The sequence below is a fragment of the Pleuronectes platessa genome, chromosome 12, assembly GCF_947347685.1.
Source record: "Pleuronectes platessa chromosome 12, fPlePla1.1, whole genome shotgun sequence".
NCBI lineage: Eukaryota > Metazoa > Chordata > Actinopteri > Pleuronectiformes > Pleuronectidae > Pleuronectes > Pleuronectes platessa.
Genome location: NC_070637.1, coordinates 17,069,365 through 17,081,788, shown reverse-complemented (window position 1 = coordinate 17,081,788; position 12,424 = coordinate 17,069,365). Strand labels below are relative to the sequence as shown.

The following is a 12,424-nucleotide window of genomic DNA, read 5'->3' as shown; positions in this document are numbered from 1 at the left end:
ACACACACACACACACACACACACACACACACACACACACACACACACACACACACACACACACACACACACACACACACACACACACACACACGTCTGGCTCCGTCAATACGGGGGGGCGGAGGCCTGGAACCTGCCATGAATGACCTTAAAACATCTTTGATACCTTCACCCAGTAGCTAAGAAGGTGTCACAGCAACAACTTTGACAGTTTGACATCCCATAAACCACTGAGAGGAACTATCTCATTTTACACTAAAAACAACATTTATATCCAATTTCAGCTCTGACTGGGTCCTCGTGTGGTTTTGTAGTTTAAGATATAAAAAGGGAGATGAACAAAAGGGTAATTTGCAAATGGTTTCTGTTCTTTTGCCTTTTGGTGTCGATATTTTTTTTCAATCTTACTTTTATTACGACTCCAACAGAAGCAGAGTAAAACTATTTTGAGGACGACTTTTGGCTGCGCAGAGCAAAGCGCAGTGCAGCACGCCGGGCCACGGTCTCTGGTGACGTGTGACGAACACCCTCGCTTCCAATAGAAGCAAATAATGTAATGGAGGAACAGCTGATAGCCCGAGAGAAAACTAACCCAGTCCGACCCGTGCCCTCCAGGCGTTCTGATTCTTCTATCCAAACCCGTCCCCGTGGGTCCCAACAGCCTCGATGGGTATATCCACACTCTTGAGATTAAGATCACACTTAATTTACATGACACGTAAATATTTTTAACACTTTTCAAGTAAATTACCCAAACAAATAACTTGACAAGTGTATTTTAGTCAGTTCATTATTTTATATGTAAACATGTATGCATAGGACGTCAATAAACCTTTTGTGCAGTTTCTCCCCCCCGAGTCCTGACCCCATTACGAAAACACGAGGAAGTCTGCTGGTTTGATTGATTGTCGACTAACACATAAACCTGTATCAATATTCTATAGCCCACAGATGTTGTTGTCTTGGATATTGAATCCCTGAAGTTCCGCAGCTTGCAGCCTTGAAGTCACTTCCTCTGAGATGGAGGATTTTATAGCTTTAATTTCAGACACAAGCTTTTTACAATCTGCCGCTCCATGCTGAGTCCCAGGACTCGCGCCTGCCCTCACACCTCAGCCCGACTGAAACTGCCACATAAAGCTGCTGTTTACACTCACATCTCAATCACCTGCATTCACACACACACACACACACACACACTCCTGACTCACAAGGAAATCAAACTGGGTCGGGAGTGGAGCTGCTGCAAGTGTCCATCAATTCAAACAGGAGGTAAGACTGAGCCCAGGCTTTACTGTTGTTCCTCAGACCAGGATTCATATGACTCCATCCTGCTCCCTCTGTGGACTTTATGCCTCTATAAAAACAACATCAAACTGTTTCCCCTTTGCTTCCAGGTGACAGGAGTCATACCTCTGTATAATTTCAACCAAATTATACATAAATATGGTTGAACTGGTCCTTTAAGCGTATTGAGCTAGTGGATATGAAGAATGGAAGCATCCAGGAATTGTGAACTGCCGCAGTCGCCTCTGTACAAGCTGATCCCTGTGAATAGGAGATGTGGTGTTGTCACGGTGATATTCTAGTACCTGTGGGAATAACTGTGAATGCAGCGAGCCACTGAGACATGTGCAGCCACAGCAAGGTAATAAAAGGGATCACAATACCGAGGCTCTGTCTTTGAGAGGCCTGTAGCCCCTCTGTCAGGGGGAGTTTTATGTTTTCATTACCTCATCTAAGTAGCCCCATGATGGAGCTCGCCCCAGCTTCTGTACGTGATCGTATTTCAAAACACACGTGAGTAAATGGAAGAAATAGATGATGTCATTTTGAATTGAGATGTATATAAAGCATGATGCACATGAGCACGGGCACCATTTGACTTCATTACCTGCTGTGTTGTGTGTGATAAACATGTTACATAATAGTACATCTCAGCTTGGTTGTGGCGGTTTACCAGTCAAGTTATTTTGTATTCATTAGTATTGATTCAACATGAAGGATAATTTCTCCCCGTCTTCACTTCATGACTGTGCCTGACCCCAACATCAAGTGCAGCCATGTGCGTGTCACATAATAAGCACAAGCACAACACAATCACTCATTTGACCCACACAATACTCATGCAAGCATATGCGTTTGTGCACACAGTGAAGTACAGCTGTGTCCTTATACACACACACACACACCTTACAAATAAGTGATAAAGACTTAAAAGAGGGGAAGAGAGAAAAAGAGAGGAGAGGAAAGGAAAGAAGTCACACAGCATCTCGTCCTTCTTTGATGCATTGGGGCTTTGAAGTCAATACTGATGCAATTTAGGGCCGGAGGCAGAGACAGGCGTACAAACTATATAATTAGCACCTTGCCACGGCTCCTAATGTCGGAGCGTCTCAGTAACTGAGCCATCAAAGCCCAAAAAACATGTCTCCACTTCTCTGATTGACTCACAAGAAAGACTTGACTTTATCAGAATGTTTTTCCTGGTAAAAGAAACGCCTTCATGTTGCACCACATCAGGTGTACTGAAAATGGGAGGATGAAAACACGTGCCAAGGCATATTTGAGCCTGAAAAACCTGTATTGATCTGTTAAATTCAAAGATCCATTCTAACATGCATTTCCTCTCACACTAATGTATTAATATTCCCCCTCAGCCTTCCTTCCTGTGCCTCTTACATCACCTGCGACCGTCCCCTAATGATCTCATGGAAACTGTGAGCCGTGTGAGAGAGGCGACCTGGTGGAGGTGATGTGGTTTTTTTTAGGGACACTGTGTGGCTGTCCCGTCCCAGGAAACAGAATCCCAGTGGGAGTAAACGGATCTGAAACCTGGCTTAGCAGATGGTCCCCACTGTGCTGAGTCTGTTGATAAGCAATTAGAAGCACAAACATGACACGAGTGACTACAGCACGAACCCGAGACCGGACCCATATCTGCGGCCGGGTCGGATACGATCGCAGGAGTCAAAGGACGGTCAGAAAAGAATGAAATATGAAACATATTATTCAGCAGTGCCGATGGAAAGTTGGCAGCCGCTCATTCACCTCGTCTCAGGCTCTGTGTAGCGCAGTCGAGAGCTTTTCCCATCGATAGAAAACATCGAGTGACAGTCGCTTTCTGCTGCCTCTTAGGTCAGTTTTAGAACAATATCTATCTTCCAACGCTGATGCTGCTGCTGCTGCAATAATAACCTGTCCACCCTGTAAAGCAGAGGTGGGTATACAGTCAGGCCCATCTCCGTTCCCTCCCACACCATCTCTGTGTGTGACTCAGACCTGCTGATGTATGGATGGTGAGACAGACTGAGAGGAGGAGGAGGCGGCTCCTGCTTCACAGAGCAAATGACATGCAGCTTATAAAAGCCAGGGCATAGAGAAAGTGTTGAAATGTTAATAACGTGACACTGCATCAGTCCCTCCTGGGAAATTTGCTCAATGCTTACTGCAGGGAGTTTGGGGCATACATTGGGTTACGGAGCGACACCTTTGGAGGTGGAAGGGATTGAGTTTCTTCAAACCGAGGTCACGTTATCAGCGTCCAGTATCAGAGAGTCAGTGGACAACTAAACCCACACAACCTACAACTGAAATCACACAAAAAAAGATCCTTCGGCCGTCCGCTGGTGTAACGCTAAGCTAGCAGAGGCACACAATGTAACAACACGTTTAAGAGACGCTAAGGACTGAGGCTGCATCCATACAACTACGTTTTAAATTGTCATTTTCAAACCAAAACTATGCAAATGGCTGCAAAGACAGCAGGCTCTGCAATGCTTGTAATTGATTATCCATGTTGCGTTCTACACTGGTAGGCGATGCTAATGCCAGTTGTTTTCTTCTGGAAAGGGATCATGTGATAAGAGCACAACGAATCAGAGCAGGCTATGTAGTGACCGTAAAGACCCAATGACTAAGCGGTTGCTAGTGTCTACATCGTCTACATCATCGTTTCCAGACATCTCCGCTTCTGCCCGTCCAGAATAAATCGCAGCCCTGGAGATGTCAAACTAAAATGGCACAAACAGCATTATTCAAAAGTCACAGAGCATGTCTCATCGCTAATGTGCATCTTGTAAACTTGCAAGAATGGAAAGATGCAAAAAGTCACTCGTTCTAAGATAAACTAGTTTTTTCTTTTTAGACAAGCCAGTGCGCTTAGTTTGCAGAGACTCAGCCACAGTCATGAAAAAAAAAAATCAAGTGCTGTTGCTGCTTCCCTGGGCTTCTCAGCCTGTGACAGAGATGTGCTTCGTGCTGTACAAAATGAGTTCAGGTGAAATAAGGTATCATAAGAGTTTATCCTCCTTTTTGCTCAACAGTAATGCATCAGTAGGAAAATCAAAGAAAACACTACAATCAGCAGTATTGCAACCAATGGATTTTTTTTCAGTGCTAATCTTGGTAATGTCCCCTTGTCCCTAATCCTGTTTTGGAAAGCTTTAAGAAAAGTGCCTGGCAGTGACGGCGGTGCTGGATCAATGTGATGCTGCAAGTTCTGATCCATTAGGTGTGCGTCATCCCAGAGGCAGTGAGTCACTCAGCATTCCTCCCCCTGCAGGACCGTATACACGGCAGCCACGACAAAGATGAGACGGGGGGGGGGGGGGGGGGGGGGGGCTGTCTTGGAGGTGACGGGGTGCTCTGGATGACGAACCTGAGAGCGGCTGCACCCTCTGCGACTGCCTGCTAATGCCTCTATCCGTCTGGGTGCAATTTTCTGCCTGTTGGTTTGCCTACTTGTCCATCGACTGAATCTGTCCGTCTGCGTGTCTGTCTCTACCCTGCAGCCTAATGTGCTCATGATTCTAAACCTAATCTCCTTTCTGACTAGCCTGTCCCTCCTCCGCCTGAGACTCCAGCAGAGCATAAACAATCACATTGTAAAAGGTAAAACAGAATATCGTTACCGCAACCACTAGACTCAAGGAAGGCCATACTTTAATTATCTAATAGCGCGGACGACTTGTGTAAAAGCGACGGCAGGTTCGCTGTAATTATCTAAGTGATTTTGGATTTCCATAAGATTCCTGCCAGAGCTGTACCCCCCCCCAAAACATATCTCTGTGACACTAATGTAATAACGAGTCTTTTCTTCTGAGCCCAGACTAAAGGAAACCCTGCCCTGTCGCCACAGTGTCTCAGAAACCGGCTTGTAACTCATACGTAGTTGAATTTGATCTAATGCGGAGAAGGCCTGCTACTCCGCTAAGTGACACATCGCTCCTGTGTCTGCTCTCCTGACCTTCTCCTCTGCGGAGCAGTATGAGGGAGGCCACCGGCTCAGGGGGCTGCGGAGCGAGAAGGTGACTCGAGGTCAGTGGCGCTTCAGCGACAGAGGCACAGGTGGCAAATGGACGGTTAATAGATGAGGGGAGAGAAAGAACGAGCCCTGATGAGTCATCTCACAGAACAGATCAGAGTTATGACGGGCCTATGGGGCGGCTGCAGGGACAGATCATTCATAAATGAAATAATTTAGACCTTTAAACACTTTCAGCGTCGTGAAACTCTCCTTAGTGTGCTGCAAGTGTTTTTATTAAGCCAATCAATTCAAAGTAACAAGTTCAACAACTACACATGCATGGTTTGAATTTTAAAATAATAAAGTATAGTGGTGATGCATATTTCAAGGACGTCTCTCTGTAACTCAAGTTGTTTCACACACAGCACTCTTCTTCTACTCTTACTTGACAGAATTTGAAATGGACCGCTCTGTGGTTAATATAATACAGAGCGGCTGCAGTTATTTATATGTGCATGATCAGATGTGCAGCACTATGTCTGTTTGCTGGGTGAGAAAGCGGCGTGCGAATTTCTACCCACAGGAACGGTCGCATCACGATGGCAGGGCTCCCTGTTGCTTTCCTTTCCTCCTATGACACCCTGCCTTCCCTCTCATCCCCCTCTCGCCGCACTCCTCCACCCCCGAGTGCATGACTTCTGTTTTTTTTTTATGTGGCAGCAGCCCAGAAAATCCGAGCCAGCGGGGCTGACTTCACAGAGCTGACCTGCAGCCACAGGGGGAGAGCGAATTCTGAGTCCCGGCTAAATCCAGTGACATTGAGCACTGGATCAAACGGAAACCAATAAGATATGTACATAAAGAAATGTTGTATCGTATCGTTGTATTAAAGGGTTTGGACTGAAAACTCAAATGTATTGAAATTTTATACACATAGACAAAAATACCCACAAACATAACATGTATTTTTCACAGTTTGTTTGTTGGTTGGTTTCTAACTTTGTTTGTTTGGTTGTGAGCAATATTGCAAAAAAACAGCTGAACTGATTTCAATGAAATTTGGTGAGAGGATTGGACATGGGGCCACGTAGACCCTGTTCAATTTTGCTGCTGATCCTGAGGATACAGAGTTTTCATCATTTTCATTACTTCCTTAGGAAATTATGCCTGGATTTTGATTTAAAAACCAGGCTTATTTAGGAGATGTGTATCTATGATTGGGTACAATTGTTTGTGGTTTGCATGATTTTAGCAGGATTATACAAGAACTACTCAAACCATTTCTATGAAATTTTGATAAGCATACAAATGTGTATTTCCCCCCCAGTGCATGAATCAAGTGGGATTGGGCGTCTTGCAACATTTTCGTGGATTTCTCAGAGAATAATTCCTGAATCTTAGATAACAATCACACATGTTTAGGGGACTGATATTTATGAGTGTGTGCAATTTGGTGCAGATCCAAATTAAAATCCTGATCTAGTGAATTTCCATGTGTTTTCTTAGGGGACCTTGGCGGAGGTGTGAACTCTTTCAGTGCCAGTTCTAGTTTTACATATAATTTTCACCAGCGTGTCTAAAAACTGACTGCCAATGTCATTCATGATAAACCCCTCTATGGAGCGACACATCTATCATTTCCTCCCCTAAGCAAACACATCTTGGCATCTTAATCATTTACTTTGATTTCACATCCAATTTTTTTTTGAATGGTATCGGAGGCTTTGGCTGACGCCCACCTCTCCTCTCCTGCTCCAGCCACCTCACTGTCTCCTGCTGCAGTGCTCGTCCCCCGCGGTCCCTTCAGTATAAACAGCCATTCATCACTGTTCAGGGGATTTAAGTCAATGCCAATTGGATTGCTATCGACCGAAATGATAAATCACGGCAAATGAAAAATGAATAAGCTGTGCAGTTAGCTAAACACACCGGCCAGGGAGAAAACAGGGGGGAGGCGACGAGAGGGGGGGACAGCAGGTGGGTTTCAGAGGCCACGGAGTTTGATTTACGAGATTTGGAGTGAACTGGCTCCGAAATTGAGTTTCATTATGGAAAAACACACAACCCCCCCCGCCCCCCGATGCCCGAATGCTGAAAGAGCGGTGAAAATTTGATAGATTTGCCCGTGTCCAATGCTATTAATTTACAGAGAAATTGGGTTATGAAGCGCGTGTGACCATTCCTGGATAGATGGTCTCTGCCTGTATTGATTGTCTATTTCTCACATCAGGCGCTTTCTTAGAAGGACACCTTCGACAGACGCGGTGGGAATTGACACATCGAAACGTATTTGTGTTCATGGGTCAACAGTAGAGCCGGGTGGTGATTCAAAATGGGGACTTATTGACTTTCAGCAGAGTCACATGAAGCCAATTTCATCACAGGAGGATATTACTGTCCACATGAATGATCAGCAAACTGTTAAACATCTTGTTAAAACAAAGTTATTGTAGTTTTCTCTTTGCTGCATAATGTGGAATATTATTCACTGTCTGAAAACATTATTTTATAGAATTTTATCATTTCATGGAATAAAAATATCATTCATAATAATGATTGATCGTGATTTCAATCATATTACCCAGTCCTAGCTCAGGGTGAACTTGAAAATATTCTTTATATTCCTGTGGGTGGATAAAGATTTCTCAATAAGCCTTTCCAGCAGTAACATCACGTTATGAAAATCCTGATGCTTGCAATCATGCGAGATGATGGACATGGTATCCGTATCCAACTGAAGATATATGAAGAGCCATATGCTGCCTGGTTTAATGCAAAAGAAGGAGACTCATAGTCAGGGAGAAGAAGCGTGATGCAGGAGCTGCTGCGCGCTTGCATCCATGCTGAGGAGTTTACTGACAGCAGCAAATTAGTTCCACACACTCGACAGGAAAGTGTAATTAGCCAGCCGAGAGAGACGCACACAGACGTGTTCACAGAAGTACGCATCCCCCTTGCACACACAATCACAACCCATGGAGAAACATACTGCAGCCACTCAGGCAACCACGCATCAGAGGCACACACATACGTTCATGGGTAAACTCGTGGACGCAAACAGACTCTGGCAGTACCCGACGGCTGCTGCACAAAACACAAATATGCATATGCAAGCCTAAAGGAGCGTCGGCACAAAAAAAGTGTACTTATACTTAGAGGTACACACACACACACGCCGCATTAACATAAACAACATCAAGTCTGAAAAGCAGAACACAGCAGAAGACAGCTGTTCTCCGTGCATGAAGAAACGCAGTCATGGGGAGAGAGAGAACACATTCACACTTATTTTCTCCACAACAGGATGTTTGAGGACACATGGAAACACAATGGAGCACGCCCGCAGTGTCCTTACACACTTTGCACGATCTCACCTCGGGAGAGTCGCCACACATGAGGTAGAAATGGGAGAAAATGGGTTCAGAGATGGGTGATCACAGGTGAGCGTCTGCAGGGGGGGGGGGGGGGGACGTGTGAGAAAGAAATCTAGTCGGCAGCTCAAGTGCATAGTGTTTGTTTTGCTTTTCAAATAGAAAAAAAAGCTGAATAGGTGACAGTTGCGGTGAGAATGCATGTGCTGTCACTTTTATGCAGAGCGAGGCAGATGTGTTGCATTCGAAAGATAGGGGGCGATATGCAGAGTGCCACGCAGTGAGTGGGTGGATGGGAGTAGGCAGAGGGACGACCATAGGGTTTAGGGAGCGGGCCATGCGAACAGATGGTCCTCGGTTGCTACCCAAGATCCCATTAAGAAAGATGGCAGGGTTGACCTATTTATGGACCCACCATGCCGTGCAAATCCACAGAGATAGGGCGTATATCTTCATTCAGAGGATCATAATCCTCCCTGTTTCTGTTGGCCTTTATGGGATAATATAAGTCGTCACTATAGAATTAATGCGGGAATCAATTAGGGCGAGATGCTGCGGTCATACAGCATCCGAGAATCCGGCCGACTCATATTTCCAGCTGGCCAGCTCGTCATTTCCTTGGACATTGTGCCCTTGAGAGCTTAATGAAGTCTCTCTACAAAGCAACTGGGGTGAGAGGGTTGTCAAGAGACTGATGAGCCGTCCCCTGGCAGAGCAGAGGTGCTCTTCCCTTCACCTACACTATGTTCCACGTGCAGCGCCTTTGTACGGACAGCTGTCTCAAAGGGCTCAAGAGAGACACTTCCTCCTTGAGCCGCAGCTGGCACTTTGTCGCTCAGCTACTTCCTGCTATCTGTACAGCCCCACACTGAGATTTCAAAACCATTTAGAACTGGTCAGATTTCTCCTTCTTCTTCTCTAATGCGAACCAAGCAGTGGATCGTGTTCGCTTACGTTTGAACAGCACAGGCTCAAGCCAGCGGCAGTCGTTTCCCCTGGTGGGTTATAAGGCATATGAGGTGAAACAGAGCCTAATCGAAATTGGATATATGACTGTGTGTGTGTGTGTGTGTGTGTGTGTGTGTGTGTGTGTGTGTGTGTGTGGAGAAGCTCATGGCTGCAGGTTACAGATGCCATGATCGCACAAAGTCGGTGGGGGGATTTGACATAAGACCAATCTGAGTAAGAATTTATCATCGTCTTTGTTTTGCCCAATCGAATGAGGCACATTAATGATACACACATAAATTGTCACAAGTGTGCACCTGCTGCTCTGTGTTAACCTTTACTGGTCAGAGCAACGCCAAGGGCCATTCCAGTTCCCTGCCCTATAGGCAACCTATGGCACAGCAGCAGGACTGTGTTAATACTGTTTCTAAAGATGCTTCTCATGCATCAGGTCTGCTCCTAATGGTTATGCAGTGTGGGTAGATGTGTGTTCATTTAATTCCTCTCTCATCGCAGCAAAGTCATTTTGGCAAGGTCACATGGTCCAGCCCCCATTACCAAAGCAGACCTTGTTTTCACACCAGTAATTGTTGCCCAGCGTAGGGAACCAATATGGGGGACTTCCGGGCCAAGATGCAGCCAAGCGAGGATCTGGACTTGTCTGGTGATGCAATCAGCCCGGAGGTGTACTTGATCTCTCACTGGCAGAGCAGTCGTCATCAACGCAGACCAATGAGCGGAGGATAGAGGGGCAAGAGGTTATCTGTCTCCATCTGCTTTGTCTGCAGCTCTGTTACCTGGAGAGAATGGACGCTGCATCAAGCTTTAATCTCACCTCCATGTTTGTGTGTGTGTGTGTGTGCCTGCTCTGCTCAGTCACCCCCCCCCCCCCCCCCCCCCCCGATGTCAGCTGACTGAGCGCCACTACACAGCAGTTGCTATGGTTACGAGCCAGCTTCAGTGTACACGATACTCATCCTCATTGCAATTTTTATCTGCAGTCAAGCACTGATGGGATAGTCCCTCACACACACAAACACACTCACAATCACACACACACTCAAAATCACACAAACACTTAGATAAACAAGCTATGTTGTATGCACCTCATATGTGGAGAAATGACATCATATGTGTGCCCATAAATGTACACATGTCCGCCCACGTGAAGATTCACATACACATGCATGAAGCCCTAATCAGAACATAATGTGCCGCATATCATTAGACTGTGTTAACAGCCTGGCTGGCAAACAGCCTGCAGGGCAGAGTTATCAGCCCCACCACAAGTAGCACAAATCACAGTAGGTGATTCGCTCGGATATCTCTATGCCTAGAAACCCCCGTTTTAAAAGCTACTGCCCTTATTTGTCACCGACTCTCATCCCCACTCTCTTTCCATATACTGGTCTGTCTCTCTCTCTCTCACACACTCACACACACACGTACAGGGGGCAGCTTGGGAGCGCTCAGTCAGAGCAGGAGATGAAAGCGAGAGGGAGCCGCATCCATGCCAGCCGAGCTGTGTGAGAGGGGGAAGTGATGAAAGAGAGGCTCATTTAGTAAATTGACAGCTCCCTTCCGAAACCCTCGCCTTCTTCTCCATGAAAGGCCCAGAATCCGCTTCCCAACTCCCAGCTATTCTCAGCAGGCATGAAGAGACTGTCACATTCCAGCAAACATTAGCTACGACAGTGTTTTAGTTCGGATCCATCTCCCGCCTCTGCTGCTTCCCAGTATATGTCTGTAACACAGAGGTACTGGTCGTGATACTAACTCTGATGCAAACTAGAGAACAAAGAAGAGATGAAACAGAATGTTTCCCGTCTACAGATGCACTTCCACAAGCCATAAATAAACTCGTAATACCCTTTCTCCCAGAATTTCCTTTTAGTTAGGAGTTGTTTTCAAAGTAAAAACATTTTTTTAATAAAAATAAGGCAAAGACCCTCAGCATCTCATCACAGAGAACATCACTAAACTAATAAAGACACAGTGAAGCTGCCGTCAGGGTCGTTTCACATAACGTACATATTCTCCATGCACCATGGAAAACTTGAGTGGACTCCAGTTCTATTATCAAACACTGTGAAGTCCTCTCATAATCCGTTGCAGCTAAAAGAACAAGGCTAGCAGCTACAGGCAGCCGGCTGCTCATAGCTAACTGGCGGCTGCTCAGCGGGGCTAAGTGGAAGACATCTTGCTAAGCTGAGAGGAGGAGCACACGAGAAAGGCTGCTGATGGAGAGACACTTCTTCATTTTAATAATGTATCTCGCTGGAGCGGCCAATTGCACGAAGCAGCACTGGCAGGGAGGAGGACAGAATGAACTGGGACTATGTTGAAATCTAAAAAAAGAAACGTGAGAGAGCATCATATGAGTTGGGGGAAAAATAAGTTGTTAAAGTGCAGGAGAGATTGTGGAGGCAGAGTGAGGGATGGAGCTAAAGAAAGGAGGGCCAGGAGAGGAGAGGGACTGTAATTCATACCGAGGGGGCGAAAAAGCTACAGTGACAGCCTCTCACCTTCTACACAAACACCACATATGCCATCTCTCGCAATAAATCCCTCGCCTCACATACACACAAGCATGTGTGAACACACACACATACACACGGTGGTTGGTTCAGCTGGCAGCGGTTCAGCGGAGTGAGTTACAGCGTGCTGCACAAAGGCCATCGCAGCAGAGGGAAGGCTGGACAGTGCCCAGCCACATATCCAACTGAGGTCCAGCTAGGACTGATACATGCACTGCAGCTTCTGTGGGGATCAAATGAATTGCTGGGACCTGTATGAAACAGGAAGGTAAATGTGTGCATGGGCGGTGGATTCATCTGAAAGCCACTTTAGGTGTGGG

General features: G+C 46.0%; 1 protein-coding gene across 1 annotated transcript in view; it reads right to left on the bottom strand.

The window, feature by feature from the left end:
* The window catches only part of kcnma1a (potassium large conductance calcium-activated channel, subfamily M, alpha member 1a), a 133,490-nt gene that overhangs the window by 86,040 nt on the left and 35,026 nt on the right, over window positions 1–12,424 (bottom strand). The gene's annotated exons all lie outside the window — the stretch shown is intronic.